Source organism: Cervus canadensis, chromosome X, assembly GCF_019320065.1.
Source record: "Cervus canadensis isolate Bull #8, Minnesota chromosome X, ASM1932006v1, whole genome shotgun sequence".
Lineage (NCBI taxonomy): Eukaryota > Metazoa > Chordata > Mammalia > Artiodactyla > Cervidae > Cervus > Cervus canadensis.
This window is the reverse complement of record NC_057419.1, coordinates 45,604,836-45,617,045: the sequence shown is the minus strand read 5'-3', so window position 1 is coordinate 45,617,045 and position 12,210 is coordinate 45,604,836. Positions and strand designations below refer to the sequence as shown.

General features: G+C 41.4%; 1 long non-coding RNA gene across 1 annotated transcript; it reads right to left on the bottom strand.

Moving 5' to 3' along the window:
* Positions 1 to 1,211: 1,211 nt before the first annotated feature.
* Positions 1,212 to 8,962, bottom strand: LOC122436031. The gene is made up of 5 exons (XR_006267807.1): positions 8,921 to 8,962; positions 8,525 to 8,620; positions 5,162 to 5,281; positions 1,679 to 1,816; positions 1,212 to 1,296 (listed from the first exon to the last, which is right to left on the bottom strand). It is a non-coding gene; the product is annotated as an uncharacterized LOC122436031 (long non-coding RNA).
* Positions 8,963 to 12,210: the final 3,248 nt, after the last annotated feature.

The following is a 12,210-nucleotide window of genomic DNA, read 5'->3' as shown; positions in this document are numbered from 1 at the left end:
CTCAGCATCAGACACTTGAAGTAGGCTTCTTACACTGAGATTTGCAGACCCTCCATTCTTACAGGGAAAAGCTTCCAATATACTGTTTTGGAAGGAGTGCAGGCCAGAGTAGAATGTAGTGAGTGTTGAAAAAAACCTTACACTTTGATAAACGAGAAATGGCTATAGGATGTCCCTCTCATTGTGTTTTTGTCTTTAGAAAAGCATGGTGCCAAGTAACCAAAAGTAGCACTTAACCTTTTCAGACGCTTTTCTGCAGTGATAATTTATCAATATGCAATTCACGTTTACGTTTGTAATTGCTATTCCTCTGTGACAAAGTGTGACAGGCAATAGTCATTACAAAACCAGTTTGAAGCTGAAAAGAAGACTGATAATTTATATCATAGAAAAGCTGGTTTAATTCTAGAAGGTTTAAACACTTTAAACACATTTAAACACTTTCTTTAAAGTCAAGAATGAACTGAAAATATAATGCTAGAACCAAAGGAAGACATACATGTCATACCTGAATCTCCTAAATACTCAAGTTCAGTGTTAGGTTGGAAGGAAGTGAAAGTCGCTCAGTTGTGTCCGACTCTTTGCGACCCCATGGACTATACCAGGCCAGAATACTGGAATGGGTAGCCTTTTCCTTCTCCAGGGGATCTTCCCAACCCAGGGATTGAACCCAGGTCGCCCGCATTGCAGTCAGATTCTTTACCAACTGAGCCACCAGGGAAAAACAAGGTTGGTTTGAAAGCAGGTGTTAGTTGGCCTTCTAAATTTGGCTAGTGACTAAGGGGGGAAAAAGTAAGGTTTTTTGGTGTATTCTGAATTTGTTTATGGGTGTATTAAATCTGAAACATAGTGTTACATTTTGAGCCTAGGTTAAAAGAGGAAATACAGCTGCCTAAAATAATATCCCGTATTTTAAATTATGCTTTACATCAACTGCAGTAGTCTTTTGCCATGCGTTTAGTGTGAGCTCTCATTGAGGAATAGCGTTATGAATTTGACGTGAGGTTACAACTTTGAAAACTGAAATATGCATTTTACTTTTTTTCTTAGTTCTGATTTGAAAATAAGTACATTTGAATGGCAGGTCACCCCAGTATTCATGCCTGGGAAATTCTATGGGCAGCGGAGCCTGGCGGGTTACCGTCCATGGGGTTGCAAAGAGTCAGACACAGCGAAGTGTGCACACACATTCTGAAAAGCTATACTCACACATTTCTGGTAGCTCAGATGAGGGGTTTCTTGTAGCCAATTCTTGGGATGAGAAGATGCTAACATGCTTTCAACAAACATAGACCCCTAGGGAAAAGAAAATGACACCTCATATTTCCAAGGGACAGTAGGATGTATCCTGCCCCAGTAACCACTCCCAGCCATTTCCTCTGCCCTAAAGTATGGATGCCACAGACCCCAGTAATGACTTCAATCCCACACCAAACAGAAGAGGTGGTCTATGCGCTGTGTTCTTGCCTACTCAAATAGCAATGCCTAGAACAAGGCAGCCTGACTTTTCTGTGTGGTTCTCAAGTTGGATCTCAACTATAAACATTCTCCTCTGTGAAAAAATAAGACGCTTTTTTAAAAAGCTTCTTTATTCATATTAAACCCAACCATGGAGATTTTGATTTAAAGACTCACTTCCTTATAACCCTTTCGGAAATGGTCTGAATTTAAAGCGCACCTGGGTAGCCGCAGGACAGGGACTTTTCTCCTGTGCATTTTAGTCTGGTCTTTGTTAAAGGGAGTTTTCATCAGAAGTTAATTTTGCTGTAATGGTCACTCTGAAGAAGTACTTAGTACTACAAACAGGTTATGGGCCCTGAAGAAATAAATGAATATAAAGAAAGGAGGTGAGGGTGCTTATCAGAGCAAATGGAAACACAGGTGCTGCATGTCAGGCACACTTCTCACTCAAAGGCAACTTCAGATAATGTGTTTAATTGCATCATCTTGCATTGCTCTCTTGGGCTTCCCAGGTGGCGCTAGTGGTAAAGAATCCGCCTGCCAGTGAAGGAGACAAGAGACACAACGTTTGATCCCAGAATCGGGAAGATCCCCTGGAGAAGGGCATGACTACCCACTCAAGTATTCTTGCCTGGGAATTCCCATGTACAGAGGAGTCTAGCAGGCTACAGTCCATGGGGTCACAAAGAGTTGGACATGACTTAGCAACTAAACAACAACAACGGTTGCTCCCTTGATTTGAATATGGGGATTGGGTCCCAAGTGCATCCCTCATAAGCTCTGGTCTCTGGTCATCAAGTGCAGTCATTAATCCTGAGTGTAAAGTCATTTGCGTTCGCTCCAGAGAAATGCTAGGGTCAGCATGTCCTTGCTGGGGGTTTTCAGATGTACTTGCTTGTGTCTTTTATAAGAAAAGCCAGCTTTCTTTATAGTCATTGCAACCTTCAAGTTAAAAAAAGGCAACTAGTCAGACCTTTCAGTTTTGAATTAAAATCGAAAAACTAAGTTTAGGATTCCTGTAAATAAAATCCTATGTTGAGCTTGGTTACCTGGATAGGTGGACACAGCCCAAAGTGGTTTGTTTACATTGTTGGCTTTTGAGTTGCTTGTTTGTATTTATTTTTTAACACTCAGATTTTGAACATATACACATTTAAGGAATATTATTTTGTCCAACTCTGGCCACTTTCTTTGTGACTGCCTGCTATGTCACTTCAGTTCTGTTCGATTCTGTGTGACCCCATGGACTGTAGCCCGCCAGGCTCCTCTGTCCATGGTGATTCTCCAGGCAAAAAACTGGAGTGGGTTGCCATGCCCTCCTCCAGGGGATCTTCCCGACCCAGGGATCAAACCCACATTTCTTATGTCTCCTGCATTGGCAGGCGGGTTCTTTACCACTAGCGCCACCTGGGAAGCCCTTATTTCTTTGTATTTGCTTGAATTAGTTTGCACTGAAGATGATCGAGGGACTTCCCTGATGGTTCAATGGTTAAGACTGCACTTCTACTGCAGGGGAACTAAGATCCCACATGCCACATGGTACAGTCACACAAACAAACAAAAACTCTCTGCTGTTCTAATGTTCCTATAGACTTGAACTTGCTTTCCTTTTTCTAATGTTATGAAATCAAGGAACCAGCAAGGGCTGCAGTGACCCCTAGGAAAGTTCTGGAGCCAGACAAAAAGAGCAGGGACACTTCACCTGAGTACAGCTGGTCACTAGGTCTCTGGTTCTGCTCTTATAATAAGCCTGTCCACATCAGTGAAGTTGCAAACAAGTCAGAGGATAGGAGAATTTTACACTGAGAAGAAAATCTTCTTCTCAGTTTTCGCTACCTACTGAAATGTATGTAAGACGTTGTTGGACACGTGACAGGTATCCCAGGAATATGGATGAAGGACACAATCATGACAGGTGCCGAAGAAATACACGATGATTCCTGCAAGGTTGGGCTAAGAACCCGCCCAACCCAAAGCGGGCCAGCCTCACACCCACAGTCCCAAACACAGTCTGGACAGCCAGGCTGGAGGGCCCTTCTGACATGGAAGTGCTTCTCACCTGTTAGAGGATCGATCTTAATTTTTTTAAAGAAAAGAGAAAAACCCAGTCTAGTCTTAGCTATTGTAAAGAAAACAAACCATAAAATATGCTTGCATATTTAGTGCAAGCCATACATAGTCATAAAATTGTCCTGGTTTTGATTTATTAGGTTTAGCTACCTCGACCAAGCTGCTGCCAAATAGCAAAGAGAGCTGTTTAATTTCACTTCCTTGTTTTGTTGCTCACCATCTCATGGAGGATGGGGGTAGTGGTGAAGGTAATGAAGTGGTAAAGAATCTGCCTGCCAATGAAGGAGATGCAAGAGACTTGGGTTCGATCCTTGGGTTGGGAAGATCCCCTGAAAGAAGAAATGGCAACCCACTCCAGTATTCTTCCCTGGAGAGTCCCCCTGGACAGAGGAGCCTGGCAGGCTACAGTCCACGGGGTCACAAAAGTCAGACATGACTGAGCCGCTGAGCACAGATTGAGCAAAAGGGAGAGATTTCACGTGTGCCACTGGGACAAAACTGTCAACGAGTGACTTTGCACACATGCCGGGGTCCAGCCCAAGCAGGATCCAGGGGAGCCCTCAGGATGAACGGCGTTGGCGAATGAGAGAGAGAGACAGTGAGACAAAGCTCGGGGGCTGAGTCTGGAGTTTATTTTTGCAGGGCCCCTTTATACCCTTAACAGCATCTTTGGGGGAAGTGCATATCGCTTACACACAGGCCATGTCAAAACATTACAGCAACTTGACCTTCAACAGAAACAGGATGTCACCCACATACTTTTTCGTTCACAAGAGTCTTTCTTATCATTTGGCCTTCAGGCCTGCTAACATTTTATGGCTTGCACCTGGTGTGACTTAAGCAACTTCAGTAGCCAACCCTGTTTTTCTTATAATTAATCTATTTTCTTTCTAATAAGCGTCATCTCTATGGGAACTAGATAGGATTACATTTTTACAGAACAGAAATGCGAAGGACTGCAGAAACAGCAGATATGGCACAAAACAGGCTCTTAGTCTAAAAGTTAACCACCTGCAAGAAGTCGCCAGCTAATCTCTATCTAAACTATTTTCTATTAGGCACATTTGTGGCTATCATATTTGTGGAGCTTTTCTCACCCCGTGAAGGGGCCTTTGCTTAATAGTTTCTTTTGTTAGCGTACTGTGCTTAGGATGTTTAGAACAATCAAGAGCATTTTTTGCAATGAGAGCACATATTTATCACACAAGCCAGAATGCCAGCAAAAGGGTTTGAATTGAAGCATTTCCTTCATCCCTGGCCCCTTCATAGGGTACCAGCGTCCAGGAGATTTATTAATTAGCTTTTAAGTTGGTCTTTATTCAGTGAAAGAGGAGCAGGAGAGCTCTCGGCAGGCAACACAAGAATCCGCAGCAGGGCAAATAAGAACAACGGCAGAAAAGGGGGGAGGATATAGGGTGGGTAGAACCTGAGGCCAACCTGGAGGGTCCCTTATCCTAGACGGCCTTGCCTGTCAGGTTTTTTCCTCGTGACCTCGTCATGGATGGGGTCCCGGACGGCCTTGCCTGCCCGGTATTTTCTTCATGACCTTGTCACGGGCGGGACATCCCATAACGGCTCCCGGCACACACATGTAAATGTAAGTACACATATGTGTACTTAAACTCATTACCTTTAAAACAATCATTTTGAATGAACATGGCAGAATTCCCTAGTGGTCCAGTGGTCAGAATTCCATGCTTCCACGGCTGAAGGCCTGGGTTTGATCCCTAGTCAGGGAACTAAGTTCTATCTGCAGCCAAAAAATAAATAAATAAAAATTAATAAAATAAAACTAAAAAATTTCTGAGTAAGCCTGGGAAAAGAAAAGCTAAACACGAGGACAAGCAAAAGAAATTGTGTATACAATTCTATAATATCCAATGATACTGGGGAAAAGATGCTATTATTGTCAAGCTGAACTGCCCTAAACCTGGCAGAATTAAAGTTTCAGATTGAAAAGGAAATTTCATGTATATTGAAAGGCCATTTATAGACTGTGTTGTAATCTAAAATCTAATCTCTTAAAGTTTAAAAGTTTGGCTTTAAAACTGCACAAGAATCTATGTGTTGTCAAATGAGTTTTGACCTAGTTTTCACAAAGAGACTAAAAAGAGACCCTTTTATTACTCTAGCAAGACCAACAATTTAGATTATTATAACTAGATTAAAAGGACCCAATGATAGATACATACTAAAAAACAGCCACCCCATAGTGTAAGTTAACACAATTTGGGGTTATACATAGGATTATAAGTATTATGGGTTTCCCAGGTGGCGCTAGTGGTAAAGAACCTGCCTGCCAATGCAGGAGACAAAAGAGATGCAAGTTTGATCCCTGGGTCAGGAAGATCCCCTGGAGGAGGGCGTGGCAACCCACTCCAGTATTCTTGCCTGGAGAATCCTTATGAACAGAGGTGCCTAGTGGGCTACAGTCCATAGGGTCACAAAGAGACGGACACAGCTGGAGCAACCTAACACACACGCGTAAGTATACTTATATAAGTATATATACTTATATAAGTAAGATACTTATAAGTATCAACAGAATAACCTTTGCAAGGTAGTGGTGCTTTAAATCTGGTCTAAGGGCTAACACTGGACTGGCTGAATGAGAAACATCTGGGGAGCTTTTTAAAGGACCCTAATTTCTGAGGACCCTAATTTCCACCCCTGAAAACTGAGTATAGGCGTAGCGGGCCCAGGAATCTGAAATATTTATTAAAGTTCCACATGTAACTGCAGTCAGGTTTGAAAACCATTTCCAGAGTGCACTGTTGTTCTTTTCAAAAAAAAAGGAGGGGGGTTGTCAAACGTTAAAACTATAGACAAGTAGACAGACACCCAGGTGCCTATTACTAGCATATTTGCCTCAAGTATTATTTTCATTAAAAACATCAAGTGTTACAACAAAGCCCCCGAGTCCCCCCACCCCCATGCTCAGCCCCATTCCCTTCCTCCATTTCAGAAGCCATCGCGGTTGTCACTCAGCGAGTGTCCCTCAGGCACTGTTTGTGATGGTGCCCAGGCTGCTGCCAGGTGGCCCGTGCAGGGGGTGCAGCAACACCCCTGGGCACCTCACAGGGTTTCTCTAGAGAAGGAGGAGGGAGAATCTTCCCTAAAGAACCCCAAGGAAAAAAAAAAGGATTTAGTAAATTTAGGAACATTGACAATGCAGTGTGTGAACAAAACAACCGTAGTGTAGTATCTTGTAGGCAAAGGTGTCAAAGGTCAAAAGTGGTGAAGGGATTCTGGGTTAGAAATGGTTTTCCCCACCAACTGTAAGGCCATGGGATAAGACATGACCACTGATGGAAGAAGCTTTCAGGTATTGAGGTATGGAGAAGTCATTCTGGCTTAGACATAATCTAACTCGAACGTCATGCTGACTAAACAGCCTGTTTGTGGCCTATGAAACATATATTGTATATCTGCTTTAATTATTGAAGAAAAGGGTGCATTGACCAGAAGTAAGGAAGTTTGTGTTAAAAAATAAAGATTATGGACTTCCCGGGATGTCCAATGGTTAAGACTCCATGCTTCCAATGTAGGAGACCCGGGTTCGGTCCCTGGTGGGGGAACTAAGATCCCACATGCTGTATGGCAGCCAAAAAGTAAAAATGAAATAATAATAATAAAATAAAGATTAAATGCTCCCCTTCCTGGGACACCAATGGTGGTGCTCCTTCAATGATAAGACTCCCTTCCCAGATGCCAAGGCCATACTGACTCGCTCTGTATGTGCTGGTCTGTTTTTTCAAACCTTGCAGGAATGTATCCCTGACTTGTTTAATGTTCTTCATTCTAACGAGATATATTAATAAAACTGCACTAAAAACCAAGCTTCTCTAGAGCACTTTCTCAGAGTCATCTGATAGGCTGTCTCTCGGGCTATAATCTTCAGTCTGGCTCAAATAAAACTCTTTTCTATTCCTACTATAGACTGTTTATTGATTATTTTCATCAACATTGCCTTCCCCCATTTGTAAAGACAAGATTTCTAGCCACCTGATTTTTCTTCACCTGGGGGAAGAGCCCCACAGGCAAGAAGAGAATGGTTTCTTTGTCACCTGTTCCTTTCAGGAAAGGAAAATACTGATCCCCAGCTTTGCAACGGGGGGCTTTGATTCTGCCCAAGACAATTCCTCTAGCCGAACGCCTGTAAGCCCAGCAGCCCGACTCTGCAGTACTCCCCAAACCGATCATGACAAATGAAATAGCACTTTAACCATCTGTTCTAGTTGCTGCATTTTGCCTCTGGTGTTTATAAACCTGCTTCCATGAAAATCAAAAACAAAGCCCAGAGTTTAGCAGAAAAGTATGGCTGGCTGAGCAGCCAAAAGCAATTTCCATCTCAGAAAGAAACACAACTTAATTTATTTTTAGCCAAGATGTTTTGGAAATGTGTGATTTGCTTCAGAGAAAGAAATGTAATGTGCTCTGGTGTTGCTCAGGCACCCCTCTTTTTGGAAGAAAAGCAAGAAAATGTGGGGGTGTGGCAATGTTGAGGGGGTACTTTTCTGTTTAAATTTGGCTTTGTTGCTGAAATTAGCACAAAGGATCTTCTGGAACATTGGCCCATGTAGTTCACCAAGTGATTCCTGGTAACGCTTGGGGAATGATATTCATAAATGACGAATGGCAGTTAGCTTTCCTCTGTGTTTGCTTTGGAAAAAAAAAAATAAAAGCCCAGTGGGGATTTTTCCTTATTGATTTGCTAAGTGCTATCACAAGATCACATTATATTTATTTGCTCTTTTCTACAGAATAGGACAACATGAAAAGATTGGATTATTTCATTCTCAGTGAGCAGGACAGCCCTAATCCTCAGCGTCATATGAGTTATGCACATGAAGAAATTTCAGCTCAAAAAGCTTAAATGACTTTTTCTGGGGTTGCTCAGCAGGGAGAGAGAAAAATGAGAAATTGTTTTCTTTGTATTAAACTATCAGTCAAATGAATAAAACAAACAGGAGGTAGGCTTTTCGAAACTTACCCCACAGTTATGGATGGTGCTAATGGCCGGGGCTCCTGTGTCGTGACTTGACTGGAATCCATCAGCATTTAATAATGAAATGTTTCATCTGTGGGACTGGGGACCAAAATACATGGTTTTATCTCTTTGAAGAGAAAGCTAGCATTTCCTGACTGCTGTTATTGTTCAGTCACCAAGTCATGTCCAACTCTTTGCGACCCCGACCCCATGGACTGCAGCACGTCAGGCTTCCCTGTCCTTCACTCTCTCCCTGAGTTTGCTCAAACTCATGTCCACTGAGTCAGGGATGCCATCCAACCATCTCATCCGCTGCCACCCTTTCTCCTCTTCCTGACTGTGCCTGATACTATTTGTTGATCAATTCTACTCCCCACCCCCGTGATTAATGTTACATACCCAATACTGAAGATGTTTTTGTCCAGAAACAAGTCACACTATCTTCAAAGGAAATAAAGGAAAAATTGAGTTTTAAATTTGCACAATGTTACACATCAAATGTATTTCAATTAGAAAAACTGTATTGCAGGGATTAAAGTTATCATTAATTACTGGCAAGCAAATTGTAATTGAATCAGCCTGCAATGCGGGAGACCTGGGTTCGATCCCTGGGTTGACAAGATCCCTCTAGAAGAGAACAGCTACCCACTCCAGTATTCTGGCCTGGAGAATTCCATGGACTGTATAGTCCATGGGGTCACAGAGTCAGACACGACTGAGTGACTTTCACTTTCAAATGGTAAGAAGTGTTTTTTATATATATATATATATATTTAATACTTTTATTTTTGGCTGTGCTGGGTCTTTGTTCCTGTGAGTGGGGACTACTCTCTAGTTGCAGCGTGTGGCCTTCTCCTGTTGTGGAACACAGACTCTAGGGCACCTGAGCTTCAGTAGTTGTGACTGCCGGCTCAAGAGCACAGACTCAGTAGTTGTGGCTCATGGGCTTAGTCGCTCCGTGGCATGTGGGATCTGCCCAGACCAATGATCGAACCTGTGTCCCCTGCATTGGCAGGCAGATTCTTAACCAGTGGGCCACCAGGAAAGTCCATAAGTGTTGTATTTGTAACTGTGTTCTTTTCCTTCTCCTTTCTAAACTTATTACCAAAGCAGAAATATCTAATGAAATTGCATAAAACTAGAAATGCAGAAAATAAGACGAGAACTTCTGTAGCTTTCATGGCCTCTAATAAATGGGCTCTGCAATGCTGCAGACTTCAGAAAGAATGCAACTTAGGATTTTCTACATCATTTTTTAACAATGAAAACCAATTTGAGAATTAAGGCCTGGCAGACAATGTATTTAGTCTTGCTATGGTAAGGAACATTCTTGCCTAAAACTACAAACATAAGGAAGTGAATTTCGAAGCGTCTCCCAGATCATGTGATTTCTCCAAGTTTTGTACCCTATGTCTGTTCCTCCTCTGCTGTATCATTAATAAGTTCCCATATGTGCCATCTTGCTAACCACCTTACCCTCCTCTGGTCCTTTCTGTAAGTCCCCCTGCACTAGTGGCCAGAACAGAGTGATAACTAAATAGATAACAGTGCTTTCTCAGGGGTTCCAATATGGGCACTTTGACTCCAGATGTTAACTCAGCTGCCTCAGCATCAAAGGAATCAAATTCTTTGTTACCATAGTTCTAATCAACTAGGACTCGAATGATTTAGTAAATACAAGTGTCAACCACACAATACTTTGAGTTAGGACCTGTGTGTCAAAATCTGCCAGATAACACATAAAGACTTATATTTGTAATATTTTTTTAAAGCCTCCAAAACCAGCGATTCCAGTAAATTCGGTCTGGGCTCCCTTAAGGGCCTCTTAGGAAGCCCTCACTCCCTGGGGGCAGCAGCTATTTTGAGCACTGGCCTTTATGACTGTACCTTAGAAACCATTTGAGTTCTGACTGAAATGTACAGCTTGCAATGTATTACCAACAAGCGGAATTCTTAATAAGCTGGTTTCCTGTAGTGCATCAAAACAAGTCTAACTGATGTATCAAAGGGAGTGAGATGAAGCCTACTACTTGTAATAAATGGTTTTATGCTCTTCTATTTATCTCTACCTTCAGCCTGTCAACTAATTTTAGGATAAAAAATTAGAAAACTGCCTCTATGTGACTAGTTTTCAATTCTGCCGATATTAACATTTTAGTAACTGGCAAATGGCATCGGTTGCTCATTAGAATAAATCTACTTGATTGCACAGGCAAGCTCCCCTGGAAGAAAATACATATTTCCCCCACAGGATTCAAAGCTATTTTCATTTGCAATGCAAATACAGGCAGCCTATAAGCATCATTTTCTTTCCCTGAAATTGTCTCTTGAGGAAGGCTGCGGGGGAGGCGGGGTGTGAGGGGGAGCGGATAAAGGTTGCTCACCACTAATACACTAGAGATTTCTAGAAGCTATCAGAGGTTCTGATTTGAGCAGTATGCTTTCTAATTAGCATGGGGTGCTGTAGGTCAAAGGGTACAAATTTGCATCTACAAGAAGAATAAGTTCTGAGGCTATAATGAATAGCATGCTGATGGTAGTTAATAAAAAGGTATTTGATACCTGAAAGTCGGCAAGAGTAGATTGTAAGCATTCTAACCACACACACACAAACACACAGAGTTAACTATGTTAACTATGTAAGGTGATGAGTGTGTTAATTATCTTGATCTTGGTAATCATTCTATGTGTATGCATGTCAATAAATCACATTGTACACTTTATTCTATTTTTAACTTTTGGTTACATCGCATGGCTTGCAGGATCTTAGTTCCTAAACCAAGGAGTGGAACATATGCCTCCTGCAGTGGAAGTGCAGAGTCCTAACCATTGGACTGCCAGGAAAGTCCCCCATTGTACACTTTAAATGAATACAATTATATCTGGCAATTACTTCTCAATACAGATTTTTTTTAAGCAAACTAGAAATCATCCATACTTCAATTTGAAAAAAGAGTAAACTGGAAATACCAAGGCAATGTACAGATTCAATGCAATCTCTATCAAATTACCAATGGCATTTTTCACAGAATTAGAACAAAACATTTTTTAATTTGTATGGAAAAACAAAAGACCTTGAATAGCTCAAGAAATCCTAAGAAAGAAAAATGGAGATGGAGGAATCAGGCTCCTTGACTTCAGGCTATACTACAAAGCTACAGTAATCAAAACAGTATGGTACTGAAACAAAAGCAGAAATATAGATCAACAGAACAGGATAGAAAGCCCAGAAATACACCCATGAACCCATGGTCAATCTATGACAAAGGAGGCAAGAGTATACAAATGAGGAAAGACAGTCTCTTCAATAAATGGTGCTAGAAAAACTAGACAGTTACATGCAAAAAAAATGAAATTAGAATATTCACTAACACCATATACAAAACTAAAGTCAAAATGGATTAAAGACCTAAATGTAAGACCAGATACTATAAAACTCTTAGAAGCAAACATAGGCAGAACACTTTGTGACATAAATCACAGCAATATCTTTTTGAATCCACCTCTAAGAGTAGTGAAAATAAACAAATGGGACCTAATTAAACTTAAAAGGTTTTGCACAACAAAGAAAATCATAAAAATTTAAAAACAACCCACAAAATGAGAGAAAATATTTGTAAATGAAGCAACTGACAAGGGATTAGTCTCCAAAATAGACAAATAGCAACATGCAACCCTATATAAAAAAA